We start from the raw sequence: 22,912 nt of genomic DNA, 5'->3' as shown, positions 1-22,912 counted from the left end.
AGCTTAACCTGAAGTTTGGGGCATTTCTTAGAACCTAAGAACTAAAACCTGAACAAAAAAAGATAATAAATTAAGTGCCACAAGCATCAGACAATGACCATTTTCCCTTGATAGTTAATGACGTTGTCATTATTGAGTTCCTCACTATCAACATCCTAAGGGGTTACCATTGGCCAAAAACTGAACTGGACTAGCCATGCAATTACTGGCTGGAATTCTTCAATCTTGCCTGCAGCTGATTCTCCATTCTCGCTGGCAGTAGTAGCAGAGTGTGCAAGACTGGAGAATTATGGCCAGTGTATTGCAACAGCATGTCAGAGACTGGGAATTATGAGGTGAATAACTCACCTCCTGACTCCCCAAAATCTGTCCACAAGGCACAAGTGTGATGAAATATTCTGCGCTTGCCTCAATGAGTGTGATTCCAACAACACTCAAGAACACCAGCTAGGGAAAAGCAACCCACTTGATCACATCTCATCCACCAACCCGAACATTCACTCCCTTTGCCTCTGATGTACAGTGTCAGCAGTGCATGCTATGTAAAAGATGCACTACAGCAACTCACCTTGACATTACCTTCCAAACTGATTCTCAGAATGGCAGGACTGACATATGAAGAAAGACTGAATCAACTGGGCTTATTCTCACTGGAATTTAGAAGAATGGGAGGGGATCTCATAGAAACATATCAAATCTTGATGGGGCTGGACAGGTGAGATGCGGGAAGAATGTTCCCAATGTTTGGAAAGTCCAGAACTAAGGGTCAACAGTCTAAGAATAAGGGATAAGCCATTCAGGACAGAGATGCGGAAGAACTACTTCACTCAGAGTGTTGTGAATCTGTATAAACCTTTACCACAGAAAGCCATCAGGACCAGTTCGTTAGATATGTTCAAGAGGGAGCTGAACATGGTTCTTGTGGCCAAAGGGATTGAAGGATATGGACAGAGTGCAATAGTGGGATACTGTAAGTGCATGATCAGCTATGATCATATTGAATGATAGTGCAGGCTCAAAGGGCTGAATGGCCTACTCCTGCTCCTTGTTTCTATGTGTCCATGTTTCTAAATGCGTGACCTCTACCATCTAGAAAGACAAAGGCAGTAGGTGCACGGGAACTGCACCACCTGCAAGTTCCCCTTCCACCATCCTGACTTGGAACTATATCACCGTTCTTTCACTATTGTTGGGTTAAAGTGCTGAAACTCCCTCTTACAACAGCACTGCAGATATACCTATAGCACATAGGCTGCAATGATTCAAGAGGGTAGCTCACCACGAACTTCTCATGAACAATTAGGGATTGGGAAAACAAATGCTGACCTTGCCACGTTCCAAGAATAAATAGGAAAAATTAGCCAAAATTTTCCTCCATTCCCCCTGGCGGAATCTCCCAGTCCCACTGACGGTGACCTCTCGCCACAGGTTCCCAAATGCAGAGGGTGCAAACAATGGGAAAACCCACTGATAGCGACGGGATCAAGATATCCGGCTAGTTGCTAATGACAGACAGTCTCTACCAGTGCAAAAACATATTGGAGAGGGAGCAGAAAATCCAAGCCATTGAAGTCAATAACATTGATTTTCTGATGTATACCCTCTTTTCTGTTTATCTCTCTAATGACACAAGTATTTTCACCTTCGAATAGCTACTTTTGTCAATGAAATATAAATTCAGCAAAAGTTAGTTCTTGCAGCTCACTGAAGCAGCCATGAGTAGCACATTAAGGAATCACCACTAGTAACAATGTAGGACCTGTTAATCTCATTTTGACAATTCTAATGCTGGACGCAGATGGAGTTAGGACTGCCTCAGAAAGAAGCAGAAAAATGGCTTTGCTTCCTACCTGATTATACACAGCAGAAAATGGCAATAAAGTTTGGGCCAGACATGATAAGTGATCCTGATGGGAAAGTCGTTCAGCAAGAGTGTGACACCGGTCACAAAGTGAAGTTAGAAACTTGAGCTACAGAATTCGCACCTGGACAATGTTGGACGTTCTGCTGCAAGATTTCAGCAGCATTTTAGAGTGACGGGACTGAGCCTTAAGTCGTTAAGGGAAAAAATATAAACTGACAGTAGATTTACAGCCAATTGACAGATCTGTCATACAACAGATTGATGGTATAACAAAAAAATCTGCTTTTATATTTATTCCCTGTTAGATACATGTGAGCGCATAACCTAAGTTGACATGACAGTTCAGCATTGAAGGAGTGCCGCATTGTCACAAGAGTCATCTTTCAAATGAGATGTTAAATCAAGATCTTGCCTTTCTGTTCTCTTGGTTCTGTTGATGTTAAAGATCCCAAGACATTTAATTAAATGAAGAGGAAGACCTTGCAATATACTCAATATCTTGTATCTTCAATCAATACCAGCGCAAATACATTACCTGTCTGTTCATCTTATTCCTGTCTTGCTGCAGGCAAAAGAATGGTTTATCCATACAAATTACATAATTTAATTAATTATTTTGATTTTTATTTCCTTAGGGCCACACTATGTTACTGTAGAAAATAATGTGCTGTGACCGAATTGTTACAGCACAGAAGGAGGCCACTCAGCCCATCATGTCTATGATGGCTCTCTGAAGGGGCAATTCACCTACCTTCACTCCCCTTCTCCTTGTACACTGTTGCTTTTCAGATAATAATCCAATTCCCTCTTGAATGCTTGCAATCAATTTACCTCTACCACAAGGCAGTGCATAAAGCTTAACCTCTCACTGCGTGGAAATGTTTCTCCTCGTGTCCCCGTTGCTTGTTTTGCGAATTACCTTAAATCTGTACCCTTGTGTTCTCAATCCTTCCACCAATGGGAACAGATTTTCTCCAGCTGCCTAGAACCCTCATAATCCTGAATATTTCGATCAGATCTCCTTTCAACCTTCTCTTCTCCCAAGAAAAACAATCCCAACTTTTTGGGGAGTCGATGACCTAGTGGTATTATCACTGGACTAATAATCCAGAAATTTAGCTAATGTTCTGAGTTCAAATCCCATCACGGCAGGTGATGGAATTTGAATTCAATAAAAAGTATCTGAAATTAAGAATCTACCAATGATCATGAAACCATTGTCAATTGTTGGGAAAACCCATCTGCTGTCCTTTAGGGAAGGAAATCTCCTGTCTTATCTGGTCTAGCCGATCATGATGCCCTTAACTGAACTAAAAAAACCTTCTGTCCTTACTCGGACAGAATCCCTCTTTTCCTTCCCTATTCGTGTACCCATCCAGAAACCTCTTAAATGTTGCTAATGTGCCTATTTCCACCAACTCCTCTGGCAGTTCCTTCCAGGCCACCACTCTCTGCATGAAAACCTTCCCCCACATGTCTCCCTTAAAACTCTCCCCCTCGCACCTTGAACCTCTGCCACTTTGTAACTGACACTCCCATCCTGGGAAAAGCCTCTGACTATCCACCGTGCATCTCATAATGTTGTAGACCTCTATCAGGTCTCTATCAGCCTCTATCTTTCCAGTGAAAACAATCCTAGTTTATTCAACTTCTACTCATAGTCAACACCCTTCAAGACCAGGCAAATCCTGGTGAATCTTCTTTGCACTCTCTCCATAGCTTCCACAGCCTTCTGGTAGCGTGACGACTAGAACCTCATGCAATAATCCAAATGTGACCCGATCAAGGTTTTATATAGCTGCAACATGATTTGCCAACTCTTGTACTCAATGCCCCAGCCAATGAATTCAAGCATGCCATATGCCTTCTTAAATATAGATTCTAGATTAATAAGGGGGAGGGGTGAAAGGTTATTGAGGGCAGGCAAGAATGTGGGGTTGAGGTTACAATCTGATCAGCCATGACCTTATTGAATGGCGGAACATGCTCGAGGGCAAAGTGGCCTACTCCTGCTGCTAATTTGTATCTGCGTAAACCACGTCTCCATCTACTACACTTTTCCCTTAGCCCGTCCATGCAAATCTGCCAAGTTCTGACCTTAACTCATCCTTGCTAAACTGCGCATTTGAGGTTTCACACCCCAAAGTATCAATATCCCACCTCTATGGGGCTGTTGGTGATTTAAATGAACAGTTGCCTCTGTGAAATGTACAAACAAAACTCTGGGCCTGACTGCAGACCTGCCCCCATGAAGATGGGAAATATTGGCTCCATATGGCTACATTTCCATATGATTAGTGGGCCTGGGTCAGTAGCCTCCAGGTGCACTAGCATCTCCCCACGCCCTGCCAAGGTTTACAACATTTCCCCACTATCAGGGAACAGGCAACCTCACCCCGGTGGGGACAGAGGCCATTGAGGCTGCTCTGGGAAGTCAGGGACATGGGGGGTGCCCCTTGGGCAGTGCCAGGGCATCAGGCTGGCACTGCCCACCAAGCACTGGGCACTGCCAAGGGGGTATGGCCAGAGGGAGTAGGGCATACTGGAGGCAGGGCCTATTGAGCATGGAACTGGTGACGCACTGACACTCTGCAAGGGAGAGGGAGGGAAGAGGGTGATCGGGGCTGGTCATTGGGAGGGGCTCAGGCCTGGTCATTGGGGTCGGGGGAGGGAAGTCAGGGCTGGCAATTGGCGAGATTCAGGGCTGGCCATCAGTGGGGGGAGGGTAGATTGGGGCTGGCCTGTTGGAGATCCAGTAGGCCAACAATCAGTGGGGGGGCGGGGGGGAGAGTCAGGAAGGCTGACAATCAAGGGGGTTCCATGGAAGGCCAGCGATTGGGAGGCCGATTATGGGGGAGGCCGGTGTGCATGTGCCAATCTCTGCAGTGATAGATCAGTGCATGCACAGTGGCTCACTCAGCCCTCTACTGGCAACTGCTTGAGGGGGCGGGAGGGGTGGAATAGGCCCCGCTCACCACATTTCAGAGGGATTCACTCCATAGCACTCTGCATTGCTCAAAGTGTTGAAGATTCATTCATGTAAGTACGCCCAAAAAATGGGCGGGAAATACTTAGTTTCATTTTGGGAGAATCCTGGCCCATACCTGGGACTTTTGCCTCACCGTCATGGCTAAAATCTGGGTCAGACTGAGGACTACGCAGAATCTGATTACAAAGAATCTGATACAAAGGTTTAGCAAATGTTAAAGCAAATGTGAAGTAGATCACATGGCCCATCAAATTTCTGCTGATGTCTTTGTACACATAGGACAGAGTTTTCCCATTTTTTGGCACAGTGGCACAGCAGGTGGGAAAAAGGTGTTAAAGCCACCTGCCCCCAACTGTGGCTTTCTCCGCTGTGTTGCCAGGAGTATGATTGAAAAATGTTGAAAGAATGGGTCCTTTGATGTAGCACTGGCAGGGTAGCCTCTGATTGTATCAGCAATGAAACCTTTTGAAGATTAGGACGCTCCCCGCCCCCCACCCCTCAATGAACACCATGCCCTGAACAACACCACTACCTTACAGAACACGGGAACATGCTTACACCTACAGAATCTACATGGCTTTCCTCCAGGTGCTCCTGTTTCCTCCCACTGTCCAAAAGACGTGCTGGTTAGGTGCATTGGCCTTGCTAAATTCTCCCTCAGTGTACCTGAACAGGCACTGGAGTGTAGGAGATTTTTCCCTATAACTTCATTGCAGTATTAATGCAAACCTACTTGTGACACTGTAAGTGATTAGTAAATTTGCTGATGACACCAAAGGATTAGTAAATTTGCTGATGACACCAAAGTCAGAGGTGTGGTAGATTGTGAGGAAGGGTGTCATAGTTTGCAGGGAGACTTAGACAGATTGCAGAGCTGGGCCGAGAGGTGGCGGATGGAGTTTAATGCGGAGAAGTGTGAGGTAATTCACTTTGGTAGGAATAACAGATGTGTCGAGTATAGGGCTAACGGGAGGACTTTGAATAGTGTGGATGAACAGAGGGATCTAGGTGTATGTGTACATAGATCCCTGAAAGTTGGGAATCAAGTAGATAAGGTTGTTAAGAAGGCATACGGTGTCTTGGCGTTTATTGGTAGGGGGATTGAATTTAGGAGTCGCAACGTCATGTTGCAGCTGTACACAACTCTGGTGCGGCCGCACTTGGAGTATTGTGTGCAGTTCTGGTCCCCACATTACAGGAAGGATGTGGAGGTTTTGGAGAGGGTGCAGAGGAGGTTTACCAGGATGTTGCCTGGTATGGAGGAGAGTCCTATGAGGAGAGACTGAGGGATTTGGGGTTGTTTTCGCTAGAAAGAAGGCGGCTAAGAGGGGATCTTATTGAAACATATAAGATGATGAGAGGTTTAGATAGGGTGGATAGTGATAGCCTTTTTCCTCGGATGGAGAAAGCTAGCACGAGGGGGCATGGCTTTAAATTAAGGGGGGGTAGTTATAGGACGGATGTCAGGGGTAGGTTCTTTACCCAGAGGGTGGTGAGGGATTGGAATGTCCTGCCTGCTGCAGTTGTAAATGCGCCTAGTTTGGGGGCCTTTAAGAGATCCGTGGATAGGTTTATCGACGAAAAGGGATTGGTTTAGGTTAGTGGGTCATTGTTTTTTAACTGGTCGGCGCAACATCATGGGCCGAAGGGCCTGTTCTGCGCTGTAGTGTTCTATGTTCTAAGTAAACGTACAAACCTCTCCCCACACAAAGACCCCTGCCGCAGAATCACAACACACCATACCACCCCCCGCACTCCTCTGGTGGGGGTTTCTGCTTGTCAGGTGCACACCCTGGGATACCTGTCATAACTCACGTCTGCATGCCTTCACACTGGCATAAATGAATTACGTAACGGGGGTGGCGTTGGATTTATCAGGCATGGGGGCCTGATAATCAGATGTAAGCGCGTTCTAATGGAGATCTTGATAATGAATGTTGGTATTCCCATTACGTCATCAGTGGGGGGAGGGGTGGTGGGGACAATCACGGCGGGAAATTCCCTTGGCACAAACCGCGTTTTGGGCCATTCCCTGCCACCACTTCCGCCAACCGAAAATGGGAATAGAAAATGCCACCCCAAACAAATACTATGTCCAATCCCCTTCCCTACACCTTTTAATATTCCTCTCTTTAAAGCAACTCTCTAATTCAGAAATAATTAATGGACTCTGCTTGCATGTATCCATCTGAAAAATGGGAGGTTGGAAGGTTTAATTGTAAGGCACTGTAGGTGCCTTCGTCATCGCACTACTGGGATCATTCATGTCATCACAAGTGGTTATGACACCGTGCCTCCCCTATCAAGACATGATATTCAAAGTCTCATAAGACTGTTATCAGCGGTGCCTTTCTTATGAATTATGTTTATTTTACCGTGTGGACTTGTGACTCACAAAATATCTAATAATAATTCTGAAAGTGTACTCTCAGCGATAAGAGAAAGGATGAAATGTGGTGAAAAGATATCTAACCACGAGGAACTAATACATATTTAAGCATCCAAGAGTAAGTTATTAGAACCACAGACATAGGAAATGCAGTGAATGTATTTATTGTTTACACTTCATGTTTCCAACATGACATGCGATTGTGAATTCAGAATTATAAAATGCGAGGACAAGGCTTAGTTGTCATTCTGTATCTATTCAATGTGGCAGTATCAGAAGCAAAAATAACTGTAAGCCATTTTTATTCAAGTGTGTGATTTGCAGAATGAAAAAAAATTCTGGAAAAAAATCTTACATTTATGCAGCATCTTCTCAAATCTCTCAGAGATGCCCCACAGCATTTCACACACTGTGACTACGGTTATGTCATTAAACACAGCAGCCATTTTGCACACAGTAACAAGTGGCCATCAGATTTCTTTTAAAAGAAGGGAAGGATTTACATTTATAGAGCATTTTTCACAATCACTGGACACGTCAAAGCTCTCTGGAATCAATGAACATTATCACTGAAACTTACAGAATGCTGAAAGACCCTAGATAGAGTGGGCCGTGGGGAAGATGTTTCCATTAGTAGGAGAGACTAGGGTGGCAGAGAGGTTAGCACTGCTGCCTCACAGTGCTAGGGACCCGGATTCGATTCCCAGCTTGAGTCACTGCCTGTGCAGAGTTTGCATATTCTCCCCGCGTCTGCATGGATTTCCTCTGTGTGCTCCACGTTCCTCCCACAGTTTGAAAGATGTGCTGGTTAGGTACATTGGCCATGTTAAATTCTTATGAACAGGCGCTGGAATGTGGCGACCAGAGGATTTTCACAGTAACTTCATTGCAGTGTTAATGTAAGCCTGATTGTGACACTAATAAATAAACTTAAATAAGGGCATAGCCTTAGAATAAAGGGACAACTGTTTAGAACTGAGATGAGGAAGAATTTCTTTCATCAGAGGGTTGTGAATCTGTGGAATTCATTACCTCAGGAGGATGTAGAGACCAGCTTATTGAGTGTATTTAAGACAAAGATAAATAGGTTCTTGATGGGTAAGGGGATCAAAGGTTACAGGGAAAAGGTGGGAGAATGGGGTTGATAAACTTATCAATCATGCTTGAATGAGGGAGCAGGCTTGATGGGCTGAAAGGCCTAATTCTGTTCTTATGTCTTATGGTCTCTTACAGTCTTAAGATTTCTTTAAATACAGTCACTGTTGTAATATAGGAAAAGTAGCAACTAATTTCACACAGTAATGTGATAATGACCAGATAAGCTATTCTTTTGTGTTGCTGATTGAGGGAAAATTATTAGCCAGGACTGAGAATGACTCCCTTGTTCTTCTTCAAAACAGTGCCAAGAGATCTTTTACATCCACCTGAGCAAGCAGCTGGGCCCTTGGTTTAACATCTCACCTGAAAAACAGCAACACTGATAGTACCATGCTCCCTCCACCTATGCTGCACTGGAGGGCCAGCCTTGATTTGGGAACTCAGGTGCCAGGCTTTGAATCCGGAATTTAATGACTTGGAGGAGAGCGCTACCAATTGAACTGCAGCTGATACACATGAAATATTAGTGAGCATAGCAGTGTTTGTTGCAGAAAGAAAGCTTGCCGATAGAAGGAGCTTTGCCTGTTCTTCTAATGGAAAGTCTACAATAATTTTCACCACTGAGTTGCTACTTATCCTTCAGCAATGTTTGTCACTCTTTCGCTCCGTGGGATGTGTTTTGACTATTGGCTGAAGGGAAAAAAAAAAGAAGCTTATGACAGACACCGAGGGCTCAAGACATCAGAGTCCCAAGACGATCATTAAAAAGTGCAGGGAGAGAACCTTAAAAAGGAAATTAGGAATGTTAAGAGACTGCACAGAAAAGCTTTGGTGGGTGGAATAAAGGAAGACCAAAAGGGCTTTTTGAAAATATATAAAGAGCAAGAGAATACCTAGGATAAGAGTAGGGTCAGGTAATTACTATGTAGACCTGAACGGCATGGATACAATCCTCAATGAATACTTAATAGTGGAAAACAATAACACAGATGTAGACATCAGGGTCAAAGTCTGTGAAATACTCCAGGAAAATAACATGGAGTGAAGAGACACTAGCAGGTTTAGCAGCCTTAAAAGTAGATAAATCCGCAGGCCTGGATGAGATGTACCCCAAGCTGTCAAGGGAGGCACGGGAGGAGATATCAGCCGCACTGATGGTAACTTTCAAATCCTGTATGGCCACAGCAGAGGTCATGATGTGGAGATGCTGGCGTTGCACTGGGGTAAACACAGTGAGAAGTCTTGCAATACCAGGTTAAAGTCCAACAGGTTTATTTGGTAGCAAACGTCACTAGCTTTCAGGGCTTTGCCCCTTCTGCAGGTGACAGCCCACTCACCTGAAAAAGGGGCAAAGCCCCAAAAGCTAGTGGCGTTTGCTACCAAGTAAACCTGTTGGACTTTAACCTAGTGTTATGAGACTTCTTACAGCAGAGGTGCCAGAGGACTGGACAACTGCTTATGTTGTCCCATTATTAACCAAAGGGAGGTAATGATAGACCAGAAAATGATAAGCCAATCGGACTCACCTCAGCAGTAGGGAAGTTACCAGGAAGAATTCTGAGGGAGAGAATATATCTGTATTTGGATAGACACAATTTAATCAGGAATAGTCACTGTGAATTTGTTAAGGGAAGGTCATGTTTAACAAATTTAATCAATTTTTTTTGAGGAAGTAACCAGGACTGTTGATGTGTGTAATGCATGTGATGTGGCCTATATGGACTTTAGCAAGGCTTTTAATAAGGTCTCTCGTGGCAGACTGGTCAAGTAAGTAAGGGCCCATGGGATCAAAGGCACATTGGCTCCAAAACTGATTCAGAGGCAGAAAACAGAATGTATGGGAGAGGAATGTTTCTGTGACTCAAAGTCTGTTTCCAGCAGCGTTCCGAAGTGCTTGGTCCTGGGACCTTTGCTACTTGTGGCATAGATTAATGATTTGGACTTAAATGTAGAAGATACGATCATGGAGTTCGCAAACTACACAAAAATTGATTGGGTGGTAAATAATGAGGAGGATAACCCTACACTGCAGGGAAATATCAAAGGACTGGTCAGGTGGGCAGAGAAGTGGCAAATGGAATTTAACATGGAAAAGAGTGGGGTCATGCATTTGGAGAGGGCTAAGAATTAGACTATGAATGGTAGGACCCTAGAAAGTACTGAAGACCATGGGATGCATACCTGCAGATCCCTGAAAGTGATAGGGCAGGTAGATAAGGTGGTTAAGAAGGCGTATGGAATACTTGCCTTTGTTAGCCAAGGCATAAAATACATGAGCAGGGAGCTCATGCTGGAACTGTATAAAATGCTGGTTAGGCCACAACTGGAGTACTGTGCACAGTTCTGCTCACCACACTATAGGAAGGATGTGATTGCACTGGAGAGAGTGCAGAGAAGACTTACTAGGATGCTGCCTTGGTTGGAGGGTCTGAGCTATGAGGGAAGATTGGAAAAACTGGAGCTGCTTCCCTTGAAGCAGCGAAGGATGAGAGGGGAACTGATGGTGGTACATAGATTATGATGGGCAAAGAGGGATAGATAGGGAGGCATTTTTTTCCATTAGTAGAGGGGTCAGTGCCAGGGAGCATAGATTTAAAGTAAGAGGTAGAAGGCCAAGAAGGGAGTTGACAAGAAACTTTTTCAGTCGGAGGGTAGTGGGAGTCTGGAGCTCACAGCCTGAAAGGATAGTTGGTTCAGAAACTCTTGGAACATTTAAGAAGCATTCACTTGCGCTGCCATAACCTCCAGGGCTATGAGCAAAGCGCTGGAAAATGGGATTAGTGTAAAATCATAGAATCATACAGTGCAGAAGGAGGCACCAACCACAATCCCCCCTAGACCCTATCCCCATAACCCCATAGCTGGAACCCAGCATTAAGGTACAATTTAGCATGGCCAATCCACGTAAACCACAGAACCTTGGACTGTGGGAGGAAACCAGGGCACCTGGAGGAAGTCCACGCAGACACAGAGAGAACGTGCAAACTCCACATAGACAGTGACCCAAGCCGGGAATCAAACCCGGGTCCCTGGCACTTTGAGGCAGCAGTGCTAACCACTGTGCTACTGTGCTGCCCATCTGTAGTGTAGTTATATCTTTGTTGACCAGCATAGGTATAATGGGCTGAATGGCCTCTTTTACTGCTGTGAAAAAAATGACTCTATGAAACTGTGGTGGCAGGAGTCGATTGACTGCCCAACTCTAGCAGTACACCCTCATCCCACCCTTTCTCCATGACTCTGAATCCTCGTTACAATCTGACATATAAACTGCACAAAACTAAACAGCCATCATGGTGAAGCTCGCTGGAATGGAAGACTAAGAATCTGGCAGCTGTCAGAATAAATTGGACAGGATTGAGAGAGTGGGGAGGGTGGAGTGGGGACACAGTCTTGGAGGGTTTAGGTGTCCTGGATTCCAAAACATAATTTTGTACTGACCTTTGGGAGTGTTTATCCGACATATGTAACATGCTGGAACTCCTGTCATGCAGTTTCTGATCTAACATTGGATTCTGGATCCTATTTCCCACTGGAAACAGGTGAGAGCTTTGCATATCCAGCAGCAGGTTCCATTCAACATGGAACTTCCTGCATGTTACCAGGTCAGGGAGGCTCCTTAACCTATTCTAAGAGGATTATCGTTTTGTTAATGCGAGGCAAAGACACCGGAAATTGTGCCCCCCTGCCCCACTATCTAGGAATGCTTGCTGTATGCCATTGATGTCTGTGGTGTATCTCAGATCATAAAGCACCAATCGGTTTAGGAAGGGAATTCTCTATTCATAACTGATTTAATTATGAATCTTCTGTGGTATGAGGAAGCTATAACAAAGGAAAAGTAAGCTTAATCGTGCAGATTTGGTCTCAACTGTTGTATTTTCCAAGTAAAAAAATACAGGGTGTTTTACATAAGAACATAAGGACATAAGAAATAGGAGCAGGAGTAGGCCATCTAGCCCTTCGAGCCTGCCCCGCCATTCAATAAGATCATGGCTGATCTGTCGTGGCTCAGTTCCACTTTCCTGCCCTCTCCCCATAACCCTTAATCCCCTCTCTTATCAAAAACCCATCAACCCGCGTCTTAAAAATATTTAGCGAGGCAGCCTCCACCACTTCAACGGGCAGAGAATTCCAGAGATTCACCACCCTTTGAGTGAAGAAGTTCCTCCTCAACTCCGTTCTAAACCGCCCCCCCCCTTTATCTTGAGGCTGTGCCCCCTAGTCCTACTGTCTTTTTTGAGCGGGAAGAGTCTCTCCACCTCTATCTTATCCATCCCATTCATCATCTTATACGTCTCAATGAGATCTCCCCTCATTCTTCTAAACTCTAACGAGTACAAGCCTAGTTTATTCAGCCTCTCCTCATAGCTCAACCCCCTCAACTCTGGTATCAGCCTAGTAAACCTCCTCTGCACTCCCTCCAAGGCCAAAATATCCTTGCGCAGGTGCGGCGCCCAAAAATGCACACAGTACTCCAGCTGCGGCCTCACCAATGCCCTATACAGCTGCAGCAAGACCTCCCTACTTTTATATTCAATCCCCCTCGCTATGAAGGCCAGCATCCCATTCGCCTTCCTGACCACCTGCTGCACCTGCAAGCTGGGTTTTTGCGACTCATGCACAAGGACCCCGAGGTCCCTCTGCACCGTCGCCTGCTGCAGTTTTTCGCCACGTAAGTAATAATCCTTCCTACCATTATTCCTACCAAAGTGGACCACCTCACACTTGCCAACATTAAATTCCATTTGCCATTTCCTGGCCCATTCGCCCAGCCTATCTAGATCCTTCTGCAGACTTTCCACACCCTCCGCACAATTTGCCGTTCCCCCAATCTTGGTGTCATCAGCAAATTTCGACACCCTACACTCGGTTCCCTCCTCCAGATCATCTATATAAATGGTAAAAAGCTTTAATTGTAGCAAATGGGCAGCTTAGCTCATGAAGGGAGTTAATGTTTTAAACTTGCCTCCAATGCAGCCACTTTCAGCTTCAACTGAGACAGAAAAGTGGGTACACTTTAGAGACCTCAATGCAGCTGGTTTCATTTCAAATGGGGTCAACTGGCAGATATGTAAAGCACTCACATGTTTAAATTTGATAATAGGGCTTCAAGCTGATGCAGCTTTTTGAATTTAATTAGGAACAGCTAGGTTTTCCCAGGCTTTGTGAAATCCAGGAGCTGCCTCCAAGAAAGGGTTGTAGGGTCCAGAAGGGTCCTCTGACTCCAGAGTACAGCACCTCCACCAAGCCCCAGCTTTCCCCACTAATGCTCCATACACTCACCCCCAGCCTCTGACCTGCGCTCCCTTAAACTTCCCCCACAAAACCCAAGGCCTCTGATACCTCTCCACCTTTCTGACATCACTGATTCTCTTAGCAAGCCTACGATTGCCTATTATTTACCCTTATTCTCCCCTCATCATCCCCTCCCCTACACTCTGGCCCATAACCTCCAATCCCAGCCCAACCTCCACCTTCCAATCTCCTTTACAAGCCTCCAAATTTCACCCTACCACCTCCTTCCTCACCCATCCCCAAATTTGAACTATCCACTCACCAAGGCTATTGACCTCTCCCTCTCCTCGACTGAGACCCCAGCTCTCCCCAGGATCATCCCCCACTCCATCTGGAAAACAAAATGTTTGGGTTCCAGTGCCTCACTCATCTCCCTGCTCCCTTGGTTCAAGTAAGTTAAAAGCTAGGCTGTAAGTTTTTGTGGGTAATTTTAAGAGTTATTCTTGTGGTATGAGCACTACTGGCATCTTGAGGGGAACTGCTTGATAGAGCAGACGCAGCACGGTTTCGTTAAAGGGAAGTCGTGTCTGACAAATTTACTGGAGTTCTATGAGGATGTGTCTAGGGCGGTGGATAGAGGAGAGCCGGTGGATGTGGTCTTTCTTGATTTTCAGAAGGCGTTTGACAAGGTACCTCACAAGAGGTTATTGCAGAAGGTAAGGGGGCATGGAGTTGGGGGTAGGGTGTTAGCGTGGATAGAGGACTGGTTGTCAAATAGGAGGCAGAGAGTGGGGGTCAATGGGTGCTATTCGGATTGGCGGATGGTGACTAGTGGAGTGCCCCAGGGGTCGGTGCTGGGGCCTCAGCTATTTACCATTTATATAGATGATCTGGAGAAGGGAACCGAGTGTAGGGTGTCGAAATTTGCTGATGACACCAAAATTGGTGGAAAGGCAAATTGTGCGGAGGGTGGTGAGAGTCTACAGAAGGATCTAGATAGGCTGGGCGAATGGGCCAGGAAATGGCAGATGGAATTTAATGTTGGCAAGTGTGAGGTAGTCCACTTTGGTAGGAATAATGGTAGGAAGGATTATTACTTACGTGGAGAAAAACTGCAGCAGGCGACGGTGCAGAGGGACCTCGGGGTCCTTGTGCATGAGTCGCAAAAACCCAGCTTGCAGGTGCAGCAGGTGGTCAGGAAGGCGAATGGGATGCTGGCCTTCATCGCGAGGGTGATTGAATATAAAAGTAGGGAGGTCTTGCTGTGGCTTTATAGGGCATTGGTGAGGCCGCAGCTGGAGTACTGTGTGCAGTTTTGGGCGCCGTACTTACGCAAGGATATTTTGGCCTTGGAGGGAGTGCAGAGGAGGTTTACTAGGCTGATACCGGAGTTGAGGGGGTTGAGCTATGAGGAGAGGCTGAATAAATTAGGCTTGTACTCGTTAGAGTTTAGAAGAATGAGGGGAGATCTCATTGAGACGTATAAGATGATGAATGGGATGGATAGGATAGAGGTGGAGAGACTCTTCCCGCTCAGAAAGGACAGTAGGACTAGGGGGCACAGCCTCAAGATAAAGGGGGGGCGGTTTAGAACGGAGTTGAGGAGGAACTTCTTCACTCAAAGGGTGGTGAATCTCTGGAATTCTCTGCCCATTGAAGTGGTGGAGGCTACCTCGCTAAATATTTTTAAGACGCGGGTTGATGGGTTTTTGATAAGAGAGGGGATTAAGGGTTATGGGGAGAGGGTGGGAATGTGGAACTGAGCCAAGACAGATCAGCCATGATCTTATTGAATGGCGGGGCAGGCTCGAAGGCCTAGTTGGCCTACTCCTGCTCCTATTTCTTATGTTCTTAAGGCCATATTTCATGGCCCATTTGCAATTGAACTGAAGAATTGAGGAGCTTGTTGGGAATTAAGAGGTAACCACAGAACAGAGAATCAAAAAAGGATTAAGGAACAAAAGGAAGCCATTTGGACTATCATGTCCATGTTGGTTCTCTGAAATATCAACTAACTTGCCCCGGTCTTGTGTCTTTTCCCTATAACCCAACATTTTTTCTCTCTTCAATTATCCAATTCTTTTTTTAAAAATCATGACTGAGCCTGCCACACTCTCAGGCAGTGCATTCTGGATCATAACCACTTGCCTTGTAAAAAGAAATGTTTTTCCTCAGGTTGTCCATCATTGCTTCTTTCACCAATTACCCTAAATGGTGTTCTCTGGTTCTTAACCCGCCTGCCAATGGAAACGGTATCTCCCTAAGCGACTCTGTCCAGACCTTTCATGATTTTGAGCACCTCCAGCAAATCTCCTCTCAATCTTCTCTTTTCCAAGCAGAATGACCCCAGCAAATCAAGTTCCTCATCCCTAGAACTATTCCAATGAATCTTTCCCACAAAATCTTTATCACATGTGGACCAGATCAGATAGGGGAAATAAACTCCCTTCCCACTGGATGATACTTCCAAATTTGTTGATTTAATGACAATTGGGAAGATTTCAAGATCCTGTTGGGTCGCTCAGAAATTACCAGGTTTATTAAATTCAGTTTGATCAATGAATATGGTGTGACCGGATTGGCTGGGTTGCTTCAACTGGTTCTCTTGGAGAATAACCACCGTATTAAAATAACAATCTAGAATCATTGAATCCCTACAGTGCAGAAGGAGGCCATTCGGCCCATCAAGCCTACACCAATAACAATCCCACCCAGGCCCTATCCCTGTAACCCCACGCATTTACCCTGCTAATCCCCCTGACACGAAGGGGCAATTTAGAACGGCCAATCCACCTAACCTGCACATCTTTGTAGTGTGGAAGGAAACTGGAGCACCTGGAGGAAACCCAGGCAGACACAGGGAGAATGTGCGACTCCATGCAGACAATCATAGAATCATAGAAACCCTACAGAGCAGAAAGAGGCCATTTGGCCCATCGAGTCTGCACTGACCAGAATCCCATCCAGGCCCTATTCCTGTAACCGCACATATTTTCCCTGCTAATCCCCCTGACACTAGGTTCAACTTAGCTTGGCCAATCAACCTATCCCGCGTATCTTTGGAGTGTGGGAGGAAACTGGAGCACCCAGAGGAAACCTACGCAGACATGGGGAGAATGTGCAAGCTCCACACAGACAGTCACCCAAGACTGGAATTGAACCCGGATCCCTGGCGCTGTGAGGCAGCAGTGCTAAGTGAGGCAGCAGTGCTAGCCACTGTGACGCCCAGCTGGTCTATATGAGCATCATCCCACCATACTCGACCGAACCATGTCAACGGCATCTTTAATTCCTTTCTCCCTCTTTTATTATCTAGCGTCCTTTTAAATGCAGTAATCGCTGCCCCTGAAATGAGAATTGGAGCCAAAGAGAAATACTAATATAAATGGTGTTTTCTGTATCCAGCACACTTTTGCACAGATTCATGAAGTGAAAATACCTTCCACAAGTTAGAATCACCCGATGAGCTCAGTGCTTGACTTTATTTTCCAACTAAAAAAGCTGCTGTCCCTGTGAATTACTTTGTCCCAGCAACAATTTTGTGCTATGTTCCAACACCCGAGGCCTGTGCTAATTACAGGAAGAGACAGGACCCAAGTCGCCCTCAGGCCTCTGCCACCACTGTGATTCTACATTTAGTCAACAAGCAGGTAGTCACTGGCATCAAATGCTATCTGACAAGGCAGCAGATCGTATCACCTAGGGTTAGGGAACAAGACAAGCGACTCTTGTTCGTAAGTAAGGGACAGAAATCTCAAACAGATTGTTTCTGACAGAAATCATATCACAGCATCACTTTGTGACTGGGTCCGCGTGAATGAAACTATGCACTCTCTGCTTTCTATCCTATCCTTAAAGTAAAAGTCATCCCAGAGAACAAACATCGAGAGTGACAGTGACTTGCATGTTTATTTCAAAGTGTGTAAATACTTGTTTCTCCCCTGGGTCAGTGGCAAAGTCATTTTTCATTATTTTCCATCACAGAATCTCTGAACTAAAGTTCTCGAGATCTGGCGTTGTGGTTGAAATGTTGAATTCTTTACTTTTTATTTTCTGTCAGACTGCATCTTGGCGATTATGTGGACTGTTTGACAGCTGATGAACATATTCTACGATTCAGGCAAAGGTTCTGTTCTTTATGATTCTACAGGCTAGTTTGACAAGTCATTTATGCACTCCCCACCACACAATGCCTTTTAGAAGAATATAATTGAACAGTAATGTTTCAGTCATAACAAGCGTACTCGTTACTTTCAAGAATGCAGAACGATTAACATGTAATTTTTCTCCCTGTGAGTTACATTAGAGTTCAACTGAAGTCTGATAGCTGAACAGTTGCACTGAGTTTAAAATGATATATTAAACTAGACACAGCTCAGTGGAAATGCAAGCCTCCTGCCTGCACACGTTTCCCTGTGAGTGTTGATGAAGAATAAGAAAATAAACAGAACAATGTAAGGATGATATTTCATGCATTTCTCAGCAGGGACTGTTCAGGCTGAGAGTGTGATGCAGACAGGAGGTTGATTTTTTTTTGTTCTTGATGGCGAGGGAAATAATCCCACGAAAGGGCATTTGACGTCAAGCCTGAACTTCCTGCTGATATTTGTTGTAAGGCTGTGAAAAATTGAAAAAACTTGAGGCGAAGTTAGAAGATAGAAGTTAACTGACTTAAAATGAGGAGCCAGAGATTAGGAGTTTGAGGAATGGGCAATACGAGTTGATGGACAAAGGGTGAGCAAGGCAGCACTCTTTAACATGTTTCTTGGACATTGAAGTAGCAAGAATTTTCTTAATAACTTGTGTTATTCAGAAACTGCAATGACAGGCAGCAAAACAAAACAGACTTGCATAATAATGAGAGACGAGAGAGAGATAGATAATAAGATTATTGGAGGCAATTTTCACTTTGAATAATTGTGCCCAACAACCCCCATTGATACACGTATCTGAATCTTCAGGGCTGTATAACAAATGGGTGGCTTGCATTGTTATCACCAATTTCACACTTATCAAAATTACCCCCAGAGAGAGAATCAGAGAGGGAACATGAAAAGGAGAGAGAAAAGAGAAGGCAAAGAGATGGAAAGAGATAGGGAAAGCAAGAGATGGAGCAAAAGAGAAGAGGTAGACAGAGAAAAAGAGAAGGATTTGCGAGAAATCATAGAATCCTACAGTACAGAAGGAGGTCATTCGGCCCATCAGGTCTGGACCGACCACAATCCCACCCAGGCCCTATTCCCATAACCCCACACATTTACCCTACTAATCTCCCTGACATTAGGGTCAATTTAACATAGCCAATCAAACAAACTCGCACATCTTTAGAGTGTGGGAGAAAACCAGAGCACCTGGGAAAACCCACACAGACACTGGGAGAACATGCAGACTCCATACAGACAGTGACCTGAGGTCGGAATTGAACCTGGGTCCCTAGCACTGGGAGGCAGCAGTGCTAACCACTGTGCCACCCAAATAAGCAGATCAAGTTTGTAACTGCCAGTCAACAGGATAGCAAGTGTTTTTCTGTACCTGGTTTGGTATCAGAACAGTCTCCGCTTTCTCCTTCTCTGCCTTTCTGATTTCCCTTTTTCTGCTTTCCTATCCTTTTCATTCCTCTGCCTACTTTTCTTTCTCAGGTTTATTTTTTATTGTATTGGTATTATCTACTCTCACAATTCCCCCTGTTTTCTTAGTTTCTCAGTATGGTGAGCGTCAGTGTTTTTAACCAACACGTAATCTGCCCATCTGTTGTGTTGTGCCCTAGGGCAAGTCCGAATTCAAGGCCCACACAAGATTCTTGGACTGCTTACTATGAAAAATGGTTCAAGATCACCTCCCCATAGGTTTTTAATCCAGAGTATCTTGTCCTAGGTGCGCAGCGTTTGAAGTTAAGTAGCCACATCGATGGATTATGATGGGCGAATGGGACAGGAGTAAGTGAGTGCAGTCCCAGCAGCGAGGCCTTAGTCCCATGGCAGAGGCAACTCACTGTTTTCGCTCAGAATGACAGCACGGTTGCTTCCCCTGCCTCCCATTACACCAATATCCCTGCTAGTGCCACACAATCAGACAGGCCAGAAAGCTGTGAGCATACGAACATATGATTTAGAAGCAGGAGTAGGCCACTCAGCCCCTTGCACCTGCTTCACCATTCACGGCTGCACTGATTGTAACCTCAGCTGCACATTCCTGCCTACCCTCGATAATCTATCTAGCTCCACATTAGAAATATTCAAAAAGCTTTCTTCCACTGCATTTACATAGTGTCTTAAATAAGGAGACCAATACTGTAAGCAATACTCCAGATGTGGTCTCACCATTGTTTATTTATTTATTTATTCGTCACAAGTAGGCTTACATTAACACTGCAATGAAGTTACTGTGAAAATCCCGTAGTCGCCACCCTCTGGCATCTGTTTGGGTACACTGAGGGAGAATTTAGGCTGGGCAATGCACCTAATCAGCATGTTTTTCGGCTTCTGGGAGGAAACCGGAGCACCCGGAGGAAATCCACACAGACAGGGAGAACATGTGGACTCCACACAGATAGTGACCCAAGCCGGGAACTTAACCCGGGTCCCTGGCTAACCATTGTGCCACTGTGTACAACTGGAGCATAACCTCTCTACTTTGGTATTCAATTGCTCTCACAATAAGCAATAACATTCTGTTAGCTTTTCTAATTACATGCTGTACCTGCATACCAGCATTTTGTGATTCATGCACTCAGACATCCAGATCCCTCTGAATTGCAGGGCTCTGCAATCTCTCACCATTTCAACAATACATTTATTTTTTATTCTTCTGCCAAATGGACAGTTTCACATTTGTCCACATTATACTCCATTTGCCAGGTCTTTGGCTGTCTTAGGCTGCTGAAAACTGCAGATCACTCCTCAAGACCTAGAGCTGCTCCAGGGTTATGCATGAGGGCCATTAGAAGTACATTCAGTGGGAGGTCAGTGGTCTTCTACCTTCCAAGGTGGAACTACTGACATGGGGGAAAGTTTCCTAGGATGACTAATATATGTAAGACTTACACAAGAGTTTCTCTATTTTTTTTCTGCAAATTATAGGGTGAGTCCAGATAACCTTGCACTGTTCTTGTGGAGTGCAGAGAAACAATTTTGGTGCTACTTTCTCTGGACTATTTCTGTTGTAATATCAGGTTTGACTGAGAGGAGTGTTCAAGGCTGTGACTCCATGCTGTAGGCAGTTAAAAGTACTCCCCATCCAATATGTGGGTCACAGGTCTTAAGCTGCACAAATAAATGGTGTTCTCACTTGATTCAAGCAGGTGCCTAGCTGTCAGAGAAAGGACCAGGAACTCTGATAGCAATGGGGTTTTGTCATCCATCACCTCAATTATAGCTTTATAAATGTCCCAGTTCAGCCAGACAGTGTTAAAATATCTTTGCTACATAGATTCATAGCATGGAATTTGAGGTTATTTGGTTCAATGCGCATGTGACAGCCCTTTGAAAGAGCTTTGCAATTGTAAAATGGTTACAGCACAGAAGGAGGCTATTCAGCTCAATGTGCCCATGCCAGCAACTCTGCAAGAGCAACTCACCTAGTCACTTTTCCCCACCATTTTCTATGGCCCTTCAATTATTTCCTGATCAGATAATTATCCAATTCCCTTTTGAGGACGTCAATTGAATCAGCCTCCACCACAGGGTTAGGCAGTGCATTCCAGATCCTAACCATGTGCAATGTTAATAAAAATCCTCACGCTGTCGTTGCTTCTTTTGCCAATCATCATAAGTCACTGTCCTCTGCTTCTCAATCGTTCCACCAAGGGAAGCAGTTCCTCTCTATCTATGCTGTCCAGATCCCCCATCATTTTAAACACCTCAATCAACTTTACTCTTAATCTCCTAACATCCAAGGAGAACATCCCCAGCAAGATAACTGGAGTTCCTCATCCCTGGAATTATTTTCTCCACCCAGGTCATTCTTAACTATGGTACCCAGAGCTAGATACAAAACTCCAGTTGAGATTGAACTAGTGTTTAATAGAGGCTTATCCTTCTTTTTGTATGTTATATCCCTATTTATAGAGGCCTGGATCCTATATGATTAATTGACCATATTCTCAATATTCCCTGATTCCAACTTCAATGATTTGCGCATACATACCCTGCAACTCATTTAGAACTGTACCATTTATTTTATATTGTTCTCTACATTCGACTTACCAAAACGTGCACAGAACACTGAGAGGTACATATGCAATGGAGCTCTCTAGCTCTGTGCATGTCGGCTTTTTGGTGAGAATAGACTCCATCCACTCCCCCTTCTGGCGTGAATCACATTTTGCCTTAATTTTGTATTAAGTGGCAAAAAATTGTGTCTCAGAGCTTGTCAGAACAAAATGGGCACAATGTCTCCCATTTCCATGTTCATCTAACACTTAGAGTTTTCTGAGAAGATCACCCCCGGTATACCAAAGACAGAGACAAGGCAAGAGAGATAGTTACCAATACGGGAAATGATAAACAGATAGTGACAAGAAGGGAAGAGGGTACAAATCTAAGAGTAAATCAGCAGATAAGGTTAGATGCTACAAAACAATAAAAGGTCAGAACTTAGAGAACTGAGTGCATGTAGCATTCGAAATGGAACAGATGATGTGATAGCATAAATATAAATTAATAAGTACAATCTGATAGTCAGTACAAAGACAAGGCTACAGGATGGCATAGATTGGGACCTAAAATATTGAAGGGTATACAACTTTTGTGAAGGACAGGAAGTTGAGAACAGGTGAATGGGTGGTTCTGTTAATTCATGGTGGTATTAGCACATGAGACAGGGTTTATACTAAATTCAGGAAACCAGGATGTAGGACCAGTTTAGATTGAGATGAGAAATGATAAAGGCAAGAAGTCACCTGTGGAAGTGGTATGCAGGACCCCTAATTGCAACTATCTGGTAGGGCAGAGTATTTAAAAAAAAGGGAACTTGTCAGAAAGGTCCTCCATTAATCATGGGGGATTTAGTCTACATGTAGATTGGAAAAATCAAATGGGCAAAGGTAGCTTGATGAGGAGTTCTTAGTTTCTTAGAATAACACATTCTAGAGCCAACCAGAGAGCAAGCTATACTAGAAATGGTATTTTGCAATGAAATAGAAAGGCACCGCTAAGTAACAGCGATCAAACTGACAAATTTATTGGAGTTCTAGGGTCTAGGGCGTGTCTAGGGTGGTGGATAGAGGAGAGCCGGTGGATGTGGTCTTTCTTGATTTTCAGAAGGCGTTTGACAAGGTACCTCACAAGAGGTTATTGCAGAAGTTAAGGGGGCATGGAGTTGGGGGTAGGGTGTT

At 44.6% G+C, this 22,912-nt stretch overlaps 1 protein-coding gene across 3 annotated transcripts in view; it reads right to left on the bottom strand.

Annotated features, from left to right (window-relative positions):
• The window catches only part of LOC145343740 (doublecortin domain-containing protein 1-like), a 469,487-nt gene that overhangs the window by 168,836 nt on the left and 277,739 nt on the right, over positions 1-22,912 (bottom strand). The window lies entirely within an intron of this gene.

The sequence above is a fragment of the Carcharhinus amblyrhynchos genome, chromosome 6 (assembly GCF_965287045.1).
Source record: "Carcharhinus amblyrhynchos chromosome 6, sCarAmb.v2.hapA, whole genome shotgun sequence".
In the NCBI taxonomy this organism is placed as follows: domain Eukaryota; kingdom Metazoa; phylum Chordata; class Chondrichthyes; order Carcharhiniformes; family Carcharhinidae; genus Carcharhinus; species Carcharhinus amblyrhynchos.
Note: the sequence above shows the minus strand (reverse complement) of the source record. Positions and strands in the feature narration are given on the sequence as shown.